General features: G+C 26.6%; 1 protein-coding gene across 4 annotated transcripts in view; it reads left to right on the forward strand.

The window, feature by feature from the left end:
* LOC136089252 (uncharacterized) overlaps positions 1-26,488 on the forward strand; it is a 272,660-nt gene that overhangs the window by 245,221 nt on the left and 951 nt on the right. The gene's annotated exons all lie outside the window — the stretch shown is intronic.

Raw genomic sequence — 26,488 nt, forward strand, 5'->3', positions numbered from 1 at the left:
TTTACAAGACGGTCTTGAATTAGAATGTACATACGCTGAAGCTAAATGGGTCTTTAAAAAAATTGCTTCGTACAATAAAATGATGGATAGGGATGTCATTATGGAAGTCCTCTACTATGTTATAGTAAACTTATAGTTTATATTATAATTGTACATTATAATATTTTTTTAGGGAAGAGGGTTAGAGCTTCTTGATCCTCCACCCTGTGTGTAACAAAACATTCTAAAATGAACGAACTAGATAGCAGATCAATTAATGCATTTCTAAAAAAATTTATACGTTTCATATTTAACAAACATAAAAAATATGTTCATACATAAATTGTATGCATTAGAAGAAGTATGAAATGCCGGTTCTAGCTCAAAATTTCTACTATAAACCTATTCATAATCTCATCAGTCATTTTGATCCCCGTGATCCTAACCATAATCTCATATTATATTTCAACCTTAATACTAACCATAATCTCATAAGTCATTCCAACCATAAACCTATCCATATTCTCATATCATCATTCAACCATTATACTAACCATAATTTCTTAACTTATTTTAATCATAAACTTACCCATAATTTCTGAGCTAAACTAAAAAAATATAAAAATAAAGTAATGGTAGTAAAACAACCATAATATAATAATATATTATGCGCACATCGTAACTATAAGTTCTGAGCTAAAAAATTTTTAAAAAATTTAATTTAATTTTAATTTTTTTTTTTAAATTTTGTAATTTTAAATCAATTTTTTTAAATTAAGCGAAAGTGTAATATAGCTTAGCGTAAATGTAATATAGCTCAAGACTAATAGTAAAGTACACCTATTACAGGACCTAGTACACTTCCAGATTGTCGAACTTGTGCATATCCAGAGTTTAATGTTTCTACTATTTTTCTTCCACATTATTTTACAGACTTTTTAATTCTTTATTATCAACCCATTAGTTTAACGATTCAGGATATACATATCGCTTTACAAATGATTTGTTTTGAATTTACGAATAACTTTTTAAATTCAAAATATTTTTTGATCAGTTTTTTGCATTTCTTGTTGATAAATAGTACCTTGTATTTCTTCACCATTATCGTTACTTAGTTTATACATCGGCGGATCTGTGAACTGAATCTGCGACACAGTAAAAACTTTTTCAGTCCATCTCGGCGTGTATCCTTTTTCAAACTTTATCTACTTTTTAGTTATCCTAATTTTATTACCAATTGGAAACTTTGATTTAATAGTCTCTGATTGTGCATTTAGATTTAACCAAACAATATTTTCATTTTTTTTATCACTTGATTCAACTGGTATCATTTTAATTGAAGAATGTCTTATGTTGTTGTATTTATTTACCATTTCATCTAAAACGTCAGTATATTTTCTAGTAAAATTAGCTGAAAAGTACTTAAATATTTTATCTTTCATTGTTCTATTCCAACGTTCAACTACACAACTTTTTCTTCATTTTCAGTTGAATATAACTTAACACCAAGCGCTTTAACATGCTTATTTTAAAATTCCAAGCCTTTAACAACCTATATTTTTTGACACTTTCTTTCTTTAGAGATTTTGTTTAAAGCATTAGCAACATCAACTCCGGTTTTACTTTTCAATGGAGCAATCCATCCGTATTTTGAAAAAAAATCATTCCCAATTAAAAGTATTTTATATCGTCATTGAATTTGGATAAAGATTGCATGTCAACTAAGTCAGCAGCCCATATTTTATCTATTCCATTTATAATAACTTTTCTTTTTCGGAAATGTTTTATAACTGGTCTATGAAGTTCGTTTGCAAGTTTGTTATCGATTTTAATTCTTTACCCTCGTCTTTTTTACAGATCACTGGTAGTTTTTTTAAACACCTAATCCAATTTTTTTTTTAATTGATACAATTGGTTTTATAATACCTCGTTCAATTCTCTCACGTATTGTTCGATTTTTTATAGAATCCATTTCTTCGAGCATAATTTTATCAGCTTGATTTCATCTTGCAGTATCTTGAAAATATTTATTCGCAAGATCATGATGATAAGCTGCATTATCAAGTCTATCTACAGGTTTACTCAATTCTTTATATGCGTTAGTCGAAGTTAATTTTTCATCTAAGTTAGTACCAGGACCTACAAAGTTCATAGCAGGTAAATGCATTTCACCTGGGAACTTTGACCATGGTAGTTTTATTTTATTTTTTGCTGTACTAATTGAACTAACAAAACCCCTCCTGTTTTTGCTGCAACAAATTTATTTTCTGCTGTTTCACAAATAGCACAAGTAGCATATTTCTATTGTTCCATGTAGCATATTTCTATTGTTTTTACTCAAGACGCTTTAAGGGTTTAGTGTATTTGTTTTGTTTTTGCATTTAACACAGAACAGTTTTATATATATATATAAAAATGAAATTCTTTAATATATAAAATGGATATTATAGATTTATCATAGAATATAAATAAAAGTAATTGTAATAATAATAAGTTATTACCTAAAAGTATAAGAGGAATTATTGTTGGAAAGTCAGGTTGCGGAAAAACTACTTTATTATTTAGTTTACTTTTAAGACCTGGTTAGTTAGACTCTAATACTTTACATGTTTTTGAAAAATCTCTTTTTCAACCAGAATACAAAATATTATAACGATCTTTTGAAAAACAATTACCAAAAGAAGTTATTCTTGAACTACTTAAGTTACAAGACAAAATAGAAAAATTGAATGGCAACCCTTAGTTTATAATTGAAGACAACTCAAAAAATTTAAATGAGAAAACAGATATGGAGTGCAAGTTTTTTTAAACAGCAGAAGATGTACCAGATCCTCAAGATCTTGATATTCGTAAGAGTAATTTGATGATATTTGATGATTTACAATTAACAAAGCAAAATAAGTGTGAAAAATATTATATAAGAGGAAGGCATAGTAATGTAGATTATTTCCATCTTTCAAAAAACTATTTTTAGCTACCTCAAAGAACTATAAGAGAGAATGAAAATTTTATATGTTTCTTTCCACAAGGTTCAAAGAATTTAAATCACATGTATTATGATCATGTTTCAAGTGATATGTTAAAAGATAAGTTTAAAATTTTTTTGTAAGAAAGCTTGGTCAGAGCCTCTTATTTGTTATTATAGATCTATCTTCTAAAAGAGATTATAGAAAATATAGAAGTGGATTAAGTTGCTTTTATATATCAAATTGTGAATTTTGAAGTATTATCTTTTATATAAAAAAACAAAAATGCCTTGTATAGTAATAAATAGAAATAGCAATGACATAAAAACTACGTTTGCTCCTACTATTAAACTTAGTAATGATAAAGAATATGAAATGGCTCCAGTTAGTTTAGAGACATATTACAGTTTTCCAAATATTGGTTCTTCAAATAACAACTTTAGATATAGAATTCATAATAAAGCAACTTGGTATGATATAAACATTCCAGAAGGATGTTATGAGGTTACTGATATAAATGATTATATTCAATTTACTATGTCTCAAAATGGTAGTACTATCTCAGGACTTGAAGCTGATTTAATTGAAGCAAAAAATAATTTATTAAAATTAGTTTTAAATATTGCATCTGGTTATAAAGTTGATTTTACAACTCCAAACTCAATTAGAACTGTTTTAGGTTTTTTAAAGTCAAGTATTTTCATCAGGTTCCTATCAATCATGTTCCTGATGTAATTAAAAAAATAAATATAGTTAAAAAATCAAATGTTCCTGATTTAATTAAAAAAATAGCTAATGAAAAGATTGAAGCATTGAAATCTAAAGTTGTAGAGTTGTACACTAAATTTGGAATTAGAAAACAAATGGAATTTAAATTAAAGAAATTACTTGTTAATAATGTGACAAAAAAATTTACAGCAAAAGGCATAGAAGGTTACAATGCTTTATCTTTTATAAATGCTAAAATAAGCGATATTAAATTTTTCAAAGAAAATACAAATTTAAAAGTTTATAAAGCTAAATCATACATTTAACTTAATAAAAATTTAGCAACTAAAAAGGCAAAACACAAGGGATAGGCGGTATACCAAATTAAATTAAATTAAAAGACGGTAATATAAATTATTATAAAAAATGAAGATAATGAGTGTTTTAAGTGGTGTATCGCTAGAGCAATAAATCCAACAGATGATCATTCTGAAGGTGTAGATAAGAAGCTTAAAAATCAAGGCGAAAAAATAAATTGTTAAAAAACAAAATTTCCAGTATCAGTAAACCAAAGTACAAAACTTGAGAAAATTAAAACAGATATGAGTGTCAATGTATTTGGATATAACGATTCAGAAGTTCATATTTTACGTGTGTCAAAAATAATAATTGTAAACATTTAATAGATTTACTATTATTCTCGAACGTTGAAACTAATTATTATTGTTTAATAAAAAGTTTAGGTAGATTACATTCTTCACAAACATCTAGTCATCAACATAAAGTGAATTATTGTAGAAATTGCTTACTTATTGAAGAATCTTTTTCTAAACATAAATTGTATTGTGACGCACATGATTCAGTCCGTATTAAACTTCCATCACCAAATTCAACAATGCAATTCATTAATCATAGTATCGAGCCAATCAACGCTTTTACAGCAAATTCGAATGACTCCTTTACTAAACAGTATAAGAGACATATTCCGAGTTCATTCTGTTATTATGTTAAATGTATTGATGATATTTACCAAAGCAGTCCAGTCACATCTACTGCAAGTAATAAAACAGATGATTTTGCACAAATATTTGTTGACAGCTTAGAAGAAGGTATTAAGAAAATTTATAACATGATAGGATTTCCAAAAAATTAGATATTTAGTCCTGAAAACAAAGATGATTTTAATGCAGCAACAGAATGTCACATTTGTGGAAAAGATCTTGAAAATGATAAAGTACGTGACCACTGCCATATAACATGAAAATATAGAAGTGCTGCTCATAATGTTTGTAATTGGAATTATGTAATTCCAGAACTCTTTCCAGTTATATTTCGCTATTTATCTGATTGCGATTGTCACTTGTTTATAAAGAAGTTATCTGGAGGAGAGTTGAGTTGTATACCACACAATGAAGTAAATTATGTTTTCTTTTCTAGAAAAATTAAAGTTTGTGAGTTTATTGAAAAGGGTAAGACTGTTGAAGATAAACATGAGCTTTGTTTCATAGTCAGTTTTAGGTTTATGCCTTCTAATTTAGATTGTTTATCAAAGAATTTAACAAAAGACCAATGTAAGAAAACTATACTCAGGTAAAAAATTAGATTTTTTATCGAGAAAAGGTGTGTACCCATATAATTTGGTTGGTTCTATTAATAAATTTAATGAAACATAATGACCACCAAAAGAATCATTGTTTTTAAAATTAAACGATGGAAATATAAGTGATGAAAAATTTAGAAAAGTTTGTATAAATTATTATAAATTAGATCCCGCTTGGTACAACACATCACCAGGATTAACATGGGATGCGGCACTAAAGAATATAAAAATAAAATTAGAATTGCCAAGTGATTATGATATGATATTGATGAAGAAAGGAATAAGAGGTGGAATTAGTATAATATCTATTAGATTAACAACTTCGAATAATAAGTATATGGGTGATAGGTATGACCAAAGCAAACAATTGGCATTCATCCAATATCTAGATGCTAACAATCTAACAATTTATATTGTTGAGCAATGTGTAAGCCACTTCCAACACATGGTTTTAAATGGATGGATGAAAATAAGCTGATAAACTGGAAAACAATTCCACGTATACTAGAATTTGATTTAGTTTACCCTGAATATCTACATGATGATCACAATGATTATCCACTTGAACCTGAAAAGATAACTGTTAATAATGTTGAAAAACTAGTACCTAACTTAAATAATAAGAAATATTATATATTACATTATAAAAATCTTAAATTTTATGAAAGATTAAAATTGAAGGTTACAAAAGTTCATAGAGGTAAAAAGTTTAAAGAAAGAGCATGGCTAAATGAATAAAATGAACTAGGTACAAATCTTAAAACTAAAGCAACTAATGATTTTAAAAAAGACTTTTTTTAACTCATGAATAATTCAGTATTTGTAAAAAAAATGGAGAATGTTGAAAACAGAGTTGATATTAGATTAGTTACAAACAGAGATAAGGCTACTAAATTAACATCTTAACCCAACTATGAAAGTAGAACAATATTTTATGAGAGCTTAATATCAATACATGTGAAAAAAACAAAATTAAAGTATAACAAACTAATTTACTCAGGTATGTGTATACTAAATTTAAGCAAAACACAAATGTACGAATCTCATTATGATCACATAAAGATTAAGCATTCTGATCGAGCACAACTATTATTCATAGATACAAATTTATTAGCAAACGAAATTAAAACAGAAGACTTTTACGCAGATATTTTTAAAGATATTGAAAGCAAATTTGATACAATTGAATTTGATCCAAAGCACCCAGCAATTTTTAATTTAGGCTTTAAAGTTGTTGCTAATAAGAAAGTTTAATGTTATTTGGTGCTAATAAGAAAGTAATAGGAATGTTTAAATATGAATTAGCAGAAGCACAAATTCAAGAATTTGTAGGACTTAGATCAAAGTTGTATTATATAAAGTACACAGAAAAGATAACAAAAATGTAAGGGAGTAAAGAAAAATGTTGTTAAAAAATATATAACATATGAAGATTAAATAGATTGTTTATTAAGTAAGAGGAATCCTATAAGGAAAATGAATTTAATAAGATCTCATAACATGAAATTTACACAGAGGAGATCAATAAAATAGCATTTAGCGCAGGAGCCGGTAAAAGAATTATTTTAGAAGATGGCATACACACATTAGCATATGGGCACTACATACTAAAAGAAGAAAAAAATTTATAGGTCAATTAGACGAAAAGGTTAAAGAGGCCAATAAAGAGGTCAATTAGGCAAAGAGGTCAAAGAGTTATTTTAGAAGAAAAAAATAATTTGTATTTAAAAAATGGAAACGTTTAAAAACAATTATCATAAACTTATCAATTTTGAAGGAATAATTTTACCAAATGAGCCACTAACAAATTTTCAGTTGATCAATGCAGCAAAAACACTAAAAATATAACATTTTAGAGGTGCATTTGTAAGAGATGAGTTACCTAAAAATACAAAAAAAAAAAAAAAAATGTGGAATACTATATACAGGAGATTCAGTACGCAGGAAATTCACTGAATTTGCTGGTGTATAGACGAAGATAAAAATACCTAATTTTGACTCTTATGGACTACCACCAGCAGTTGAAATTGATAATTATTTAAAAGGTCAATATTATTATAATAGTAACAGAATTCATTTTTGAAATACCTCATTCTGTGAAAATTTGTGCCTATATGTTTTAAAAAAACAAGATGAAGGATATGATTTTAAGAGTATTTTTAATAATCTATTGTAATTTTTTTTTAAAAATCTAGTTAAAAAAATTTTCTTAATGTATAAAAATGCCTGTTGATAAATTTGGACAAACTACTGATTCAACTACAAAACTAATAACAAATGGATTAAAAACATCTCAGGCTATTAATTTGTTTATTAAGAGAGATGGACTTAATAATGCCACAAGTAATATTGACATTAATGCAAGCAAATGAATAAGTGTACCAGCACCCACATACCCAAATGATGTTGCAACAAAAAAATATGTTGATAAAATAATAATTTCTTCTAACAGTTTAGAATCAATACCAGATCCAAGTTTAATTTGCCTTGGAGCAAAAGATCAGACTCTTGTGCCACATACAGGTACTACTGGATCATTAGTATATAGTATATCTTTTAATAACAGTTCTTGTATTCTCAAAAAACTATGGTTAGCACTTCAAGCCACCAAGAGATGGAACTTTACCAGGTAACGTATTTATTAAAATATATGCAGATAATAGACTCTGCATAAGAGATTATTCTCATATTACAGATGCTACTAGAATAGGTACTATAGGTTACGCTAGTAATTTTTTGTTTTCTCCATTTGATGGACTATTTTGTTATAACTATTTAGATGGCTGTAATAAATTTACTAATATTGATATGGTAGGGTACTTAATATTTAATTTACCATTTAATAACAATTTAGCAATTGAACTTTACAATAATACTGGTAATATAGTTTAATATTGGATACAACCTTTTGTTTCAAGAAACCCATCAATACTACCGTACATTTGATCTCTTGAATTATACTTATGAATATTTAGATAAACGGACAAAACTTATTTTAATGAATATATATTATTGAACACTGCAGTAAATGGGAATGGTTTTTATTTAAAATATGCTAGATTTCACGTTGTAGGCGAATCTGGAGATTGGTTGGAATCAAATGTACGCATGTACGATGCACACATTCCTGTACATACTGACAATATTGTATATTGTAATATACAACCTTGGACGCCAAATCACCAGAGTAATTATTCAGTATTTCCTGGATTTGATGTTAATAGTATGTGTATATTCTGTTCATTTGGATTAGAAGATTTCTATCATTCTTCATCGAACGGTGCTAGTACTACATCATTTAGTAATACAGAATCTGGACTATTGTATCAATCAAAAGCATCAATTTATTCTATAACAATTTCTATAACAATTTTACAGAAATTTTAATCATTCCGATTCTATGCCCAGTGTTGGTATTGGAAGAAGATTATTAGTGACATTAAACTCTGGGGATGCACAAATTGGTCAATCTGAAAGTTTTACTGTAATAAGTGTACTTCACCATTACGCATAGCTATATTACATTTACGCTTAACTTGAAAAAATTGATTTAAAATTACAAACTTTTTATAAAAAAATTAAAAAAAAATTGAATTAAAAAAAAAATTTTTAGCTCAGAAATTATAGTTATGATGTAACCATAATTATGAAACTATAGTTATGATGTTACCATAATATAACCCTAACTCTAATCCTAACCCTAACCCTGACTTTAGCTCAAAAGTTATCGAAGCGAACAAAAGTGTTTTTTTCTAAAACGTGTTTTAATTATTATAAAATATGGAAATCTCAATTAAACATAGAAAAAAATAATTACCAATAAATTAGAAGAACAAAAAAAAATTTATTCTGAAAGAAACAGAGTTGTTAAAAGATCAAGAAGAAAGTTTTGCATCGATTATGAGTGCAAACTTAAAAATATCAACGAACAGAATTGAAAAGTTTTGCATCTATTATGAGGGCAAACTTAAAAATATTAACGGACAGAATTGAAAAGCTAAAAGTTTATGTAAACAAAAACAAATCGAATGTGATGAATATTCAAAAAGATATAAGTGACCTTAAAACAACTTTAAACTTCCAAGAAATAAACCTAATGGAAAAGATTGTACAAATTAAATAGTGTTATGATAAGGTTTTAAATGTTTTACACAAAAAAACAATTGATTTAGAAAACAGATCTCGTCGAAATAATCTTTGAATAGATGGAGTTGAAGAAAAACCTAACGAAACATGGAGTGACTGTGAAAATACAGTAAAAAATATTTTCAAAAACAACTTAAAATAAACAACGAAGTGGTTGTGGAAAGAGCGCATCGAGTGGGCAAATCAAGAGAAAGTAAACTACCCAGAACAATAGTTTTGAAGCTAATAAATTACCAAGACAAAAACAAAGTTCTAAACGCCGTGAAAAACTTGCGTGGAACTGGTATATTTATTAATGAAGATTTTGTGAAGGAAACTATTGAGAGTCGTAAAATATTACGGGACGAAGTAAAAAGACTATGCAGTGAAGGCAAGCATATTATCATAAATTACGATAGAATTTTTGCAGGGAATTTAGAAACCCAAACATTACGCTTTAAAAAGAAGTTTTTCAAAAAATAAATGCCACCTAAAAAAAAAAAAAAAAAATCATGACTGGGTTTCATGATTTTGAATCCATAAGTTTTAACTTTTCTGAAATAAATGATAATGGAAATTTAAAACCCGATATAAACTTTTTCCACAGCACGCTTATGGATTGCTTAAATCACTATACAAGCAAATTAGAAGGGTTTCTTTTTAAAAAAATTTGCAACAAAAGTTTAAACAAAGTTAGAATTCTCCACGTAAATTCGAAGCCTTTATAATAATTTTGAAAAACTTCTCAATTAGTTAGAGGAAACAAAAAGTTGTTTTAATATAATTTGTTTGACTGAAACGTGGATTTCGAATAATTTAAATAATACTTTAAACTTTTATATTACTCATTTTAAATTAATTTCTCTCCAGAGGCAAGTAAATAAACGCGGCGGAGGAGTTGTTATGTAGGTAAATGAAAACATCGTTGATCATGCTAGGAATGATTTAAGTGTATTCAATCGCGATAAAGAAATTCTAACTATTAAAATTATAAACAATGAATCAAAAAACTTATTAATAAGCTGTTCGACCACCTGACGACGTGAGTGAGAACTTGAGCATTTTTTTTGAACAAAGTATTTTTAAAAAAGGTATTGAAGAAAAAAAAAGATTTTCATTATTGGAAACCAAAACATGAATTGTTTTCTATAAAATGAAAATTATGAAATTAAAAACTTTTACGATTCTCTTTTCGAAACTGGACCAATACCCTTGATTAATCGTCCTACAAGAGTAACAAAAAACTCAGTGTCTTAGATTGATAATATTATTACAACAGATATATCCGACAATGATATCAAAACAGGTAACCAAAAATCGGATATGTCTGATCATTTTCCAATATTTTTGTTGCTTAAATCAAACTCTGCGTATTTTAATTCTATTAGATTTGGCTATATTTTCAAGCTGTAAATATAACGAAATCAATAGAATTAAAATACGCACTTTTAACGAAACCAATATAAAACAATTTAAAAACCATCTTTAACCAATATAAAACCAATAAAAAACCAATATAAAACAATTTAAAAACCAAAATTATCAATCCTACACTGGAAGCATATTAACTTTAATGATAATGAAGATAAAATTTACGATAATTTTTTGAAACATTTTATTCCGTGTATGACGCTAATTTTCCTATCATTGTAAATCTAAAAATTATAAACAATTCATGGGTGACCAGGGGATTTAAAAAATCATCAAAAATAAAACAGAAGCTTTATATAAAATATCTTAAAACAAAAATCATCTGCAAATGAAAAAATATATAAAGAACATAGATACCTGTTTAAAAAAATTCGTAAACACTATACTACTCCAGACTCATAGATAAATTTAAAAATAACTCAAAACGCGCTTGGCAAATAAATTGAAATTGGTGATAGACAGAAAAATGCTCAGGTTCCCTCCTCCTAACAATTATAGTAGATAACAAACATATAAGCGAATCAAGAGCTATAGGTCATGAATTTAATAAATTCTTTGTTGACACTGGTCCCAAACTAGCAAACAAAATTCCTTACACAAGTCATAGAATGTTTTGAATACTTAAAAGATATCCTATTTAAGGTCTATAGAGTATCTATACGCCAAGGAGTTTTTCCTGAACAGCCTAAAATTGCTAAGGTTACTACAATTTTAAAAGAAGGTGATCAGACAAATATCAGTAATTATCGCCTTTTCTCTGCCCTCTCCACATTTTCAAAAATACTAGGACGTAATATGCACAATAGATTATACAATTATTTTCATTTTTTATACAACTATCAATTCGGCTATAAAAGAAATAATTCCACAGAACATGTAGTTACCCAACTTGTACGTGAAATCTCTAATTCTTTTGAAAAGTCTAAATACACATTAGATGTTTTCATCGAACTTTCAAAAGCATTCGATACTGTCGATCATGAAATTTTACTACAAAAGCTAAAGTATTATGAACTAAGTTTTAAAATGGTTCAAAAGTTATTTATCCAACCGTAAACAATTTGTTTTTAGCAATAATGATCATTGAAACAAATTTCTAAATATTTCATGTGGCGTTCCACAAGATTCCATTTTGGGACCACTATTGTTCTTGATTTATATCAACGATCTAAATAAAGCTTTGAATTTAATGAGTATCATGTTTGCGAATGACAATAACTTATTCTTTTCCGATAATAACATTTACAAACTCTTCTATGAATGTTGAATGTCTACTATGAATATTGAACTTAAAAGTATATCCAAATAGTTTAAATGCAACAAACTAACTCTTAACATTAAAAAAACAAAGTGGGGTTCTTTTCCACCCAGTCTCTATAAAAAGCTTATTTACCCCAAAGTTCGCCTAAAATTTTTATTGTTGATGTTGAAATAAAAAGACATAATGTAACTAAGTTCTTAGGTGTTTTTCTTGATGAAAACATCACATGGAAAACGCATATCGACTATATTAGTACAAAAGTTTCTAAAAATATTAGAATTTTATATAAAACCAGAACATATTTATGTAAAAAAGTCTAACTCAACTTTACTACTCTTTAATTCATAGTTATTTATATTATGCTAATGTTGCATGGGGAAGCACTGAAAAAAGTAAGTTAAAATGCCTTTATCGCCGTGAGAAACATGCGATCCGTTTAATAACCTTTGCGGATTGATATACTTATTCCAAACCATTTTTTATTGAAATGAAAGTTCTCAACATTCATGAGCGTAATGTTTTTATTAATTTGTGCTTTATGTAAATGTGGGAAAATGACATATCTTTACCCGTTTTTAAAGATCTCTTTTGTTTGAAACCAATAAATAAATATACACTTAGAAACAATAATTTTATACATGAGCCCTTTTGTCGAACCAAGTTTAATCAGTTTTGAATTGCACCCTATCTTATGAATAAAATATGCATATCGTGCACCCTATAAATAAATATACACTTTTGTATTGCATATCGTGCACCGTATCTTTGGAATAAAATTGTTTTGTCCAATTTCGACAGGCATTTTACTTTTCCCATTTTCAAATATAAACTAAAAATTTTTATTATCTAAATGGATGATGTAGTCAGGTTTTTTAATTTTAATTTTATATTTTCTTTTTACCTTTTATTGTTATTTTCGTTTTATTTTGTTGATTATGTTTTGATGCGGTTTATATACACATGCTTGTAAAAGGTTCTGATGATAAGATCAGTACGATCTTCTTTCAGAAACCTTATTTGTGTTTGTGAAAGTAATTTATTTACTACGACAACAAATGTAAACTAAACAAATTAAAAATAAAAAATAAAAATAATAAAAATGTATATATAAATATATTAATATAATATGGTTAATATACTACCATTATTTTATTTTTATATTCTTTTAATTTTTCTCAGAAATTATGAATAAGTTTATGGTTGAAATTAGTTAAGAAATTATGGTTAGTATAATGGTTGAAATATAATATGAAAAGAAGGATAGGTTTATGGTTAAAATGACTTATGAGATTATGGTTGGTATTAAGGTTGAAATGACTTATGAGATTATGGATAGTATTAAAATTGAAATATGATATGAGATTATGGTTTGGATCATAGTTGAAATGACTTATGAGATTATGAATAGGTTTATAAATAAAAAAGTTTTGAGCTAAAACCAGTATTTCATACTACTATTAGGTATTCAAATTAGATATTTATTAAACATTTAATTAAATTATAAATGGATTTATCATGAAATAAAATGATAAATAATAAATAACAGTATAGTAAACAGTGTTTCATCACTTAAAATCTTAAGAATAATATTTGATGAACATCATAATCGGAAAAATCATATTACATTAATTAAGAACAAAATTTCTAAACGTTAGGCATTATGCATAAATCAAAACACCTACTAAGTAAAAAATGTTTAATAGATTTATATCACTCTTTTATCCATAGCTACTAAGGCTATTGTATTGTACTTAGGCTATTGTTTTATCCATAGCTACTGAGGCTATTGCATGAGCATTCAAAAATATATATATTAAGTAAAAACAAGCCGGTAGAATTATATGTAATGTGCATAAATACGCCCACTCCAAACCGTAACTCCGGGATATTAACGCTCATAATGTCTAAACGTGTTCCGAAACTTGTTATTCATGTTTAAATATCAAAATGACATGCTTCCAAAATCCTTTAAGAAACGATTTTTAAAAATTGATCATAAATGCTTAAGAAGTTTCTTTATCCATTGTTTTGTTATACCTTAGTCAACTCTTAAAACATCTGGTTAATTAATTTCATATAGAGGACCTAGTCTGTGGAACACTCTTCTTACTGAAAATATGAACAGTATAACTTCAATTAATTGTTTTAAAAATATAGTTAAACAGTATTAATTTGAACTAACAGACACAAACATATTTTTGTATTTTTAAGTAAAAAAAAAAATCTTACAATATTTATTTCTGTATTTATTTGTTTAATTTTTGCAGTTTATCATAATATAATTATATATTAACTTGTTTTATATAACGGTAACTAATTTATTAATATCAAAAGATGCTTGTTTAACGGTATTTTGGATGCTATCTACTTCTTTGAGCAATACTTATTTTAATGAAAGTCTGTTCATAGAGTTTTATGAATTTATTTTATTAGTTTTATTGAGTGAAACTTGTGAATCAGTAGACTTTCTAGAAAAACAATTCTCAATTTTGTCATTTGTTACATCTTGAAAAATAGTTCCGATTGCAGTTTTATTTGGAGTTATTTTTGAACAATTGAGTGGAAATATGTCTGTATTTTCAAAAGCACTATGTCTATTTTCCGCTTTAAAGCTTTTATTTGCAATAAGGTATTTTAGCATGGCTGGAAACTGCCGGTTACTTAAATCTATATAAGAATTTCTAACCAAATAAACTTCTGCAATTCGCTTCCAATCCACTTTTACTGTTTTAAAAACTCCCACATCTAGTAGTTGCAAAAAACGACTTGTGTGAGCTGGCAATTAGAATAAAATTATGTTGCTTGATTCAGATAATCTTTTTAAATTAAAATTAATGTGAGATGCATGACCTATAGAATTTTAGTTCTTTGAAGTTTGTTTGCGTGAACTAAAAAATTGAACAAAATCATTCTATGAAAATTTGGCTTTCCATCCAACCTTATTTGCTGGTAGAATAATAAACATTAGAATCACTACCTTGAACCCAAGCTTTCATCAAATTTCAATCTTTGTAAACGACTTGATGAGGTAGAAAATTTCCAAAAGCATTGCAACAGGTTAAATTGTGGCCATATGATTTTTATTTGTTGGGAAAAGTTGTTTTGGATATTTTTGTTCCTTTTCGACAAACAATTTTGACTTTACCTTGATCGAATTTCAATCCACTTTCATTACAGTTAAACACATGAAATGACTTTTTAGTTAAATTATGCTCTCATAAAAAGTGTCAACTTGGCTGACACCGCTCTACAGCTTGCATGCTAGTAGCCTTTCTTTCATAGATATTTTTCGCATACTTTTTCATGAAACTATTGCACCACTTATGAGTAGGTTTGCTAGTCTTGAATAAATGAGCTTTTTTAGATTCCTTTAAATAGTTTTCGACTACAGTTTAAATATTTCAATTTTTGACTACAGTTTAAATATTTCACAAGTTCAACTATAAGGCTCTTCATTACTTGGCTTCTTGCTCTGGACCTACCAAGATGAGCTGCTAATTTATTCCTTTTAATCTGCAAAAAATAGTTTTTTTCTAAATAGAGATTAAAACTTAAACATACCTCATACTTATTTTCTTCTAACTACACTTGCATCTTTGTTACTCATAATTGAAAATAATAATTTGAACTTTATAGTGTATTTAATAGAAAGTTTTAACATACATGTTTTTAATGTCTAATTTAAGATACCGAAATGGATTTAGTTGGCAATTCTTATACGAATGATATAGTAGAAACAAAGTAAAGATTTAGGTTGGCAATTTTGATTCAAAATGTGGTTCAACAGTTCACGTCTTTCTTTGGAAAAAGCAATACGTTTTCTCATCTTATTGGTGTTTCCATAAATGTTTATTCTAATTTGGACAGTAACATAATTAGTTTATTGTCAAAAATATATTTTTATGGAAATAACAATTTATTCAAAACTAAACTTATTCTAAATTTATAGACATTACTAATTTCTAGGATAAATTTTAAAATTATTTTTTTACTTGCATTTTCCTTTGCAAATCAATCAATCACTTTATCTAAAAACCGTATATTAATTTTTGCTTTCTCAATCGATATAGTGGCCTAAGAGCTAAGACGGTGTTGTGACTAAAAGAAGTTTATTATAGAGTTTTTGCTTCTTCTTTGAGCGTATTATTAGCGATTTATCCATCCGCGGATTAGCAACTGCATTTGTCTCAATTTGTATATCCTCTCGTGGACAGGTTTCATTAAAGCACTCTAGAAATTTATCTAAAAAAACTATTGAAAACTTCGTTAGTGTCCTGACTTTTATACAGATTGGACCGCGTTTCTTGTTTTAGTCTAACTGATAATTCATTAGCATTTCTTGTTTTGAGATTGCGTTTTTCCAAATTTATATCTTTTGGTTCACAATCAGACGTGGTTTTTAAATTTCTTACATTTATAAATATTTGAAAGTAATCGCTAATATCAGTCATAAAAATCCCGGTTTCAATATCCATTTCCAGTTAATTATTAATAAGAATATTGTCTATTATTGTTACCAAAGTTTTTGACATTCGCGTTGGCTTATTAATTGCATACAAAACATTAAATATAAGAAGCAAATCAAAAACGATTTTGTATTCGAAAATTTTCATAACTTAATACATTGAGGTTTATGTCATCAACGACATATAAAGTTTAATTTTCTTTATTTAATTTGTCAACTGTGTTTTTGATAAAAGTTTCAAATGATTTGATTTCATCCCTTGGTGGACAATAACGCATTTTATTAAAACATTTCGAAATTTTTTATTTATAATTTCAATGAATAGGCTTTCATAATTATTGTTTGAGAAACATAGTATGCTTATTTTCTTAAAATGCTTTTTCGAAAAAAAAAGCACTAACGCTCCACCTTTTTCTCGATTTTCTCTCGGTTGACTAACAAGTTTATAAAATGGCAAGTTATAAATAAAATTTAATTCGAGAGAGTTTTTAAAATTATGCCAAGTCTCTGAAAGAGCTATGGCGTCAAACGTGTAATATATAGTATTTAAAAATTCTTTTAGTCTTTCAAAATTATGCTGCATGCTGCTAATGTTTAAATGCAAAACTGAAAAAAGAACAATGATCGTTTATTATTTTAAAATCAAAAGGATTATTATTCGGTGTGTCAATTAAGTTCATTTGGGTTTCCTGGACAATTTTTCTGTTTTCTTCAGACAGCTTATTTATAAGATTAATCTCGGGGGGTCTACATTTTCAAAATGCGTTGTCATTTTTAAAGAATAATTTAAAAAAATTCCAAAAAAAAATTTATACATAAAAACGATAAATTAAATCAAAAATTTAAAAAAGCTTACTCGTTTCTGTGCGTCACATTGACAACTGCGCTGCAGTCGATTTATTCATTTCCGGGCGTCGCATAAACATACTTTGTCGATATTTTCTTTAAATTCATGAACAATAAGTTTATTGTACGCGACTTACGCATAATGGCCGTTTTGTCGATGTAGCTTGGCCTGCTCAAAAAATTCTTTTTGTATTTTACGAGTCGAAAAATTATTATCTTCATCTGTAAAAATATTGCCACCTTTTAACTTTATTGCTTTTTCTAAGATTATTTTTTGACTTCATAATCGCAAAGCTTCATAATTATTGTTCGCTCTTGTTCTACTTTAGCTAGCCCCACTCGATGGGCTCGTTCAACTTTAATATCTTTCGCAATTTCAAGTTGTACGTTAAAAAGTTGCTTTATTTTTTCTTTAGTCATATCCCAGTCTTTTTCATCGCTCGTTTCAATAATTCCATCTATTCTTAGGTTATTTCGCCTGTTTCAATCTTCATTGTCTACGTACTGTGGTTTAAGTTCGACATTGTTCGAAGATAATTTTCGCTGGATTTTTCTGACATTAGTTAAATCTTCACAAACCTTATTTTTTTGCCTACTGCTTTAAATTTGTCTTCACATACATTACCAACCAACTCAATCCTAATTTTATTTTGTCTAGTTTACATCGAACATCTTGAAAAAGCTGTTATATAAGAAAGAGAGACTCGCATGGAGCTTAGTAGTAAAAACAGGTTTTATTCAGAACTTAGAAGGAATACTCAGGTTTTTATTTGCCATTGCCGTAATTGCAATTTTTAGATAGAACATTGTAGGAATAATAAGCTTTTTGCTCGGTTTTTACTTGGTTGGATAAACCAGTTTTGTTGAGAACTGAGTAGAAATTATTAGTATTACATTTAGAAACAGGGTTTAAGTAGAAGTACATACTTTTATTTAGTGTTTAATTGAATTATTTGTGTTTTAATGATTACATAGTTTAATTAGTAAGATAATTTTTTCAACGAACAAAGTAAGAAAGGAAAATAATTATTTTAAAAATTTTGCTTTAAGCACAGATAACTAAAAACAAAAAAATTAACCGTTCCTCATTCAACAACTATAATTGAACATTATAGTGTAACTAACTTAACTTGTTGTCTAAGCAATAAAAGCGCTGGTTTATAAAACTGTTATACAAATAACAAAAAAATAAGTGTTAGCTTGTATTACTAGAACATTTGGGAAAAAAAAAAAAAAAGAAAAACGATTGTCAGTTATTTAGTAATTTCGAAGATGAAAATGAAAAAATTCCACCCATATTATTCTATTTATTTGACCATAACTGTAACTATAATGAAATATATAAAAATATTAGTGTAAGTCGACAACCTATATGATTTAACAATAAAAAAGGTTATTCAAGTTGCCTTAGTTTTATAATAGTGAAAATCTTTTCATTATCATTTTCTTATAGCTATAATAATCGTATTTTTCAGGAAAAAATCTAAGAGGTAAAAATATAAGTTTATAAAAATATAAAAAAATATCTATAAAATATGAATAGTTATACAAGTCGTGCTGATTTCTAATAAGTGTTCATCGGATTTCTTAAAAAAAAAGTATACGTATATCATAATTAGAGGTGTTTAGGTGTGTCGAAAATAACTGACTTCTATAACGAATTTATGATACAATAGCATTTCAGCTAAAAGAGTCACCTTCATTAACCCATTTGTCTTTTATTCGATACGATTAATCTTTTATTCTACCATAACTGTATCTGATATATCATCGACTATAACTTTTATTCTTTTATTCGACCAAAACCGGAACTATAATGAAATTTACAAAAATATTATTGTAGTTCGACAACTTAAAAAACAATATCAATTTATAACTAAAAGTCTTATTCAACTTACCATAACTTTAGAAATGGGAAAAGCATTTCATTTTCATTTTTCCATAGCTACACAAATTATAATTTTTTTGAGAAAAAATCTAAAAGTTTAAACATAAGTGTGAGAAAATATGAAAAAAATATCTATAAAATATAAATAATTAAAAAATCCTTGCTAATTTTGAATGGGTGTTCATCGCATTTCATAAAACAAAACTGTATATGTATATCATAATTAGTTGTGTGTAGAATAAACCTGTTTTCTAAAACCGCATTTATGTAGAAAGGGGCTAATAGGAAATAGAGACTAATAGAAAATTTCAACCAAGGTATTTTATTTGCCTTCATATTTTATTCAACCAAAACTGTATCTATAAAAGAAATATATAAAAGTATTATTGCATGTCATAACTTAATAAAATATAATTTACTTTAAAGTGTAGCATAATAAGTATCATCGTCGTCAAAACATAATCTTGTCATTGTAGGCTTTGTCGCATTGTCATCATAAAATAACCTTGTCATTAAAACATAAATTACTTGAAGACACTGTAGCGTTACTCGAGATAACTTAATATTACCATTCTTTGTTTAAAAAAGCAAGATAAATATTGAACCTGTATAGCATTCAACATAGTTTTCAACATGTTTATGCATTTGTGACAAATTTTGAAAAGTAATTATTGAATTTCCTAAATTACAAAAGAGTTCATATTATTAATGTTTACGTGTATCATCGTTAAAGGCTGAGCATTCTACATATTTTTCTTTTTTATTTCCGTATTAAGTTGAAATTCGCATTAGTCGGAAGAGCCAACACTCAATAGAATTAATAGAAAGTTAGCCAGTTTCAGAGTAATATTACCGGTTTTTTTTCTCATGTAAACTTTGGGCCAATATGGGGTCATACAAGTTTGGTCAACGTTGGTCCCTATACATTGTATCAACGTTGATCCCTATACATTTGATGAACGTTGGGTTTCGATCGAAAAAAAACAAACAATTTTTGCAATGCTTTTATAGACGTTCGACAAATGTAATTTTCCTAACTATTCTTAATCACGTCATTAATGAGATTTTCTTTAGTATAAACATAATAAAACTAACATTGGATCAACGTTATATTTGCATCGGATAAACATCCAACGATCGCGATGAATTTACAAACGTTGGCCCAACTTAAGTGTGAATGCACGGGAGTGGTTTGAAATTTGGCTAAAGTTTAATAAGTTAGTTTTTCACTTCAGTCATTCTTCTTAAGCTCCTAGTATTTTGACGAAAACTGCTATTGACCATAAGCAACCAAAAACTAAATTTATCCAGAAACTACCAACTCGTTGGATTTCTTACCTGAGGCAGTTAAATCTATTATCTATCTAAGAGTGCTTGGCTATTATGGCAGAAACGTCCTCTAAAAATGAGGGTTGGATGCCAATAATTGACAAAGTTAAAGGTATTTTTGAATGTCTTTATCCAATTTTGAATGTGATCGTGACAATTTCATAAGTTATAAGCTATGCCAAAGACCCAGCAATTAACTTGGTGACAACTGAAAATCTATAATCATAGAAAAAATAGTAAAAGTTGGAAAATTAAGTTCCTTACATGTGTCAAAAAATAACCCAAGCTCTTAAGCAGGACTTCAACAACATTTTTCTCATCGTGATCATAAAACACCTGAGTATTCAATGACACATTTTCTTAATCCAAGACAGAAGAGATCAACAATTTTTGCACTTGATAAGAAAAGATACAAAAATGTAAAAGATACCACAACTCGAGCCATAATTGATTTGCGCCGATGAGAGGTGAAAAGTTCTATATGCATGAAAAACTTTAACCAACTATCCGAAAATGATAATTTGTTTAATGAAGAAGCTTCGACCATTGCTTTAAAGATGCAAAATTAGAAGATCCTTATCTTAGCAGATTTTCTTTTATTTTGAACTGCCTTAAATGTTCATTTGGAGAGAAGAATTAACTTAAGCATTGACAAAATTCAAATGATCGTATTCATAAGAAAATACCTCAACAATATGTAAAATATTATCTGGCATATGTGTGAAAAAGATAACTATTAAAAATAGGAACATATGTATGAAAATTTACTTTCTCGTATATAATAAACTTTTTTCATCGTTTTTTAATAAAAGTTTGTTTCAACTATTATGAAAATTTAATATTATTGCAATCAGGTCAGTAGGAAGTAACAAGACCACAGGATAACAAAAAAATTTAAATGATATTAAAATAAATTATTAAATACGAACATCGGCAAATTGGCATAATAAAAACAACAAAATAATGTATACATATAAGCAAGTTACAAATATACGAACTAAATTTAACGTTTTGTTTTTAAACATGTTTATTTGCCACCGCTTATATGCTAAACGGTTTTTTTATCCATATATATATATATATATATATATATATATATATATATATATATATATATATATATATATATATATATATATATAAAAGAATGTATTAAAACTCAATAAAAACGACTGCGTTATGCATTTTTAAAAAAATATATACTTTTTTGAATATATAAATATATAACTTTTTACTGCTCGATACATCTTAAAGTAAATTTCTTTACCAATGCATTTTACCAATGTATTTTACAATGTGTTTCACCAATGTATATAAGTTGTATATTTGGAAAACGCATGTGTTTGTATTTGGAGGAGGTTTTAATTGATAATTATATTGTTGAAATTTGAAGTTAATGTAAATAAAACTTTTATATTTTGCTTTTTAAATTCATTTCAAGGTTTGGGGCTAACAATTGAAATCAATAGTAGCTTTATATATGGTTGGTTGTCATTTCTAAATAATTGGCATATTTTTTATGGATATATATATATATATATATATATATATATATATATATATATATATATATATATATATATATATTTATATATATATATATATATATATATATATATATATATATATATACATACATATATACATAAATTATTTTATATATATATATATATATAAATTATGTATATATATACATTTATATATATATATATATATATATATATATATATATATATATATATATATATATATATATATATATATATATATATATATATATGTATAATTATATACATATATATATATATATATATATAAATATATATATATGTATATATATGTATATATATATATATATATATAAATGTATATACATGTATATATATATATATATATATATATATATATAACTGTATATATATATATATATATATATATATATATATATATATATATATATATATATATATATATATATATATATATATATATATATGTATATATATATATATAACTGTAACTGGCAGAGCCAGTGAGTGTGTTATCAGGCACACTTTGACAGCCGAATTGATCGATTGCTGCTCATCCAGCAATCAATTTCTTCTTTAAAGCTGTTGACTGAAGGCGATTTAACAACTTCTTCTGGCATAGAGTTCCATACATTCGCTACTCGATTAAAAAAGAAGTTTTCTCTGTGCTTATGTTTTGTCATTTCCTTGAAATATTTAAAGCAGTGACCTCTCGTATGATTATTAACTATTGGAAAACGATTGCATTTTTCTAATATGTCAATATTATTCATAATTTTATACATTTGTATTAGATCTCCTCTTTGTCTCCTTTCCACTTGAGTAGTTAGGTTTAATTTTTCAAGTTTTTTTGTATAGGAAAGATTTCTGATTGATGATACTAGTTTAGTAGCTTTGTGCTGGATTTTTTCGATATAGTCACAATCAGATTTATAATATGAAGACCATACCGGAACTGCAAACTCTAGTAATGGGCGAATAAAAGTAACATAAAGCAAACGAAGTAATTTATAATCGAAACAGGCAAATGACTTTTTGATACGACCAAGCATTTGATTTGCTTTGTTAGAAGCATTCATCACTTGATTTTTCCATTTTAAATTTGCATTAAAAAGCACTCCAAGATCTCTTTCTGTATCTGACTCTTTCAGTTGAATACTGTTTAAATTATATAAATATTTTTTGTTATTATAACCATAATGCATAACTACACGTTTTGGTATGTTAAATAAAAGAAGCCAAGTTTGAGACCATTTGTTGACAATATGTAGATCATTTTGAAGATTAGTAGCGCATTGTTCTGAAGATAACTGAGAAAGCACTTTTGTATTATCAACATATAGTTTGGTTACATTATGCAATTTTTTTGGAAGATCATTAATGTATAAAGCAAATAAAAGTGCTGCAATTACAGACTCTTGCGGTGCACCACTAAAAATATTAACCCAGTCAGAAATGATTTCACCTTGAACAACTCTTTGTCTTCTGTTTTCTAAAAAGGCTTTGATCCATTTAAGTATCAGACCGTCAAAACCGTATGCTTTTAGTTTGGCTAACAGTCTTTTGTGTGGAACGGTGTCTAAGGCTTTAGCAAAATCTAACAAAATTACATCAACTGGAATACCAACATCTAAGCTTGATGAAATATAGTCTATGCTTTCTAAAAGGTTGGTGGTACATGATTTGTTTCTAACGAAACCATGTTGCGCTTTTGCTAGTAGATTATTTTTATACAGGTACTCTTCCATTTTAGCTCTAATTATACTTTCCATAATTTTACATGGAATAGAAGTCAATGAAACTGGACGATAGTTGCTGGGAAGAGTCTTATCACCTTTTTTGAATAGAGGTGTTACATTCGCTGATTTAAATTGAACTGGAAGCTGACTATTAGTTAAAGATGCCCTAATAATTAATGTTAGAGGAATAGCAAATGCTTCTGCACAGTTTTTTAGAAGAAATGGATGCATATTATCAGGACCACATGCTTTATTTTGATTAAGATTTTTAAGTTTATCTAATATCATTTCGTAGCTGATATCATTTGGTTCTAGATCAACAAACTTTGAATGATGCTCGTTAAATTCAACTATGAAATGTGGAAGTTCCCCTTCTTCTTCATTTACGAAAACATCTTGGAAACATTTATTGAGTAGATTAGCTATCTCTCTAGGTTCTTGAGTTAGATCACCATTAGTTGTTTTTAATGCTCTGATGGATTCTTTGATTAGTTGTTGGCTGTTCAGGTATTTATACAGAAGCTTCGGGTTTGTTTTGGATCTTTTAACTAAAACATTTTCATATGCAAGACGAGCTATTTTAATTTCTTTATATATTATATATATATATATATAAATATATATATATAAATATATATATATATATATATATATATATATATATATATATATATATACAGTTATATATACATATATATATATATATATGTTTATAATTTTGTAAATATCTATATATATATATATATATATATATATATATATATATATATATATATATATATATATATATATATGTATACATGATGTATACATTTATATATATATGATGTATACATATATATATATATATACATATGTATATATATATATGCACATGCATATATTTATATTTATATTTATAAGTATATAAATATATATACATATATATATATATATATATATATATATATATATATATATATATATATATATATATATATATATTTATATATATATATATATATATATATATATATATATATGTATATATATATATATATATATATATATATATATATATATATATATATACATATATGTATATACATATATGTTATATATAATCAATATCAAAATATATAAAAAATTTTTTTAATAATTCAAGTTTCGTGCACATTTTTAAAACTGACCTTACTTGTTAACAAAAAACATCCTCATCTCTAAAACAAAACGGCTGAATGATTATAACCAAAACCAATAATAAACTAAACATTTTTTTATTTAAATATATCTATATATATATATATATATATATATATATATATATATATATATATATGTATATATATATATATATATATAAATATAAATTGATTTTAATAAAAAAAGGCAGCCTATAACTGTTTTTTTAGATATATTTCGATAAAATAATATATTAACAATTGTTAGGTGATCTTTTGTGTTCATCGTCACAAGGTAATGAAATACACGTTACGAAAAAACATAAAAGCATCCGTTTAAAAAAGAAGACATTAAAAAACGTATAATATATAATCCAATCAAATAATATAATAGCTTTCTCAATTAGGTTTTGTCAAAATTGGTCCCCAGTTTTTTGTTTTTACATTATCCCCGTTATCTCTATTTGGAACAGTTTGCCTATTACCCATCCCGTGTCGAACTCTTGCTTTATTTATCTTTAGGGATTCTCTGACTTTTCTTATCTTTTATTCTGGAAGGACTGCCAAGCTTTTAGGATTCAACCAATCCAAAGTACCATAGCATGTTCTAGAATGATCTGTTGCTCCTGTACTTGACCATTTTTGATTTTTACAGGCTCTTTGGTGTTCCGCACTACTTTAAATTATTTTTTTTTTGGTCTTTCTTTTATATATGTATATATATATATCCGCATGAGCATTTAAGCTCGTAAACACCCGGGTTCGATTTCGGTGGCAGTTTTGTTATGTTATTGCATAGTATGTTATCTCAATTGGGAGGTGAAGTAAATATAAATCTGATAATTTTTTTCCAAATTCTTTGCGGAGTTTAGGGCCAATAATAGGTATCTATGGTAGTTTAACAAACTGCTTATTTCAATTTTTAGATGTTGCATTTTTTGAAACGCGGTCTAAATAGTTTTTGGTTATTTTATTAAGATTGTTTTTGTTAGAGCCGTTTTCTAAAAATCTATTAATGAGGAAATTGATTTCTTTTGAGACGTGTGTTTTGGAACAGATTTGTTTTGCTCTACACAGAAATCCTTTAATGAAGCCAGTGATTATGTTTTGGTTGATGTTAGAGTTTGGTTTTATTTGAGAATTGATTGTCGCATTCTTATATCCACTTTTTTTTAAATTTATAAACTCGAATCCAGGTGTTTACGAGTTTATTTAAATTTAACTTAATTTTTTAAAGTAGCAAATTGTAAAATAAAATTTTTTTTATCTTTTTATTTCAGATATATTACAGTCCATTTCTTTTTTATAAGTTTATTTAAAATAGAACAACAACAAAAAAAAAAAAAATATGAAAAAAACTAAGACTTTGATCTCAATTAAAAAATTAATATTAAAAACATTAACTCTTTTAATTAAACAAAGAACGCAGACTACAGTGCACAATATTGTTAGAATAAAGTGA

Source organism: Hydra vulgaris, chromosome 13 (assembly GCF_038396675.1).
Source record: "Hydra vulgaris chromosome 13, alternate assembly HydraT2T_AEP".
Taxonomy (NCBI): Eukaryota; Metazoa; Cnidaria; class Hydrozoa; order Anthoathecata; family Hydridae; genus Hydra; species Hydra vulgaris.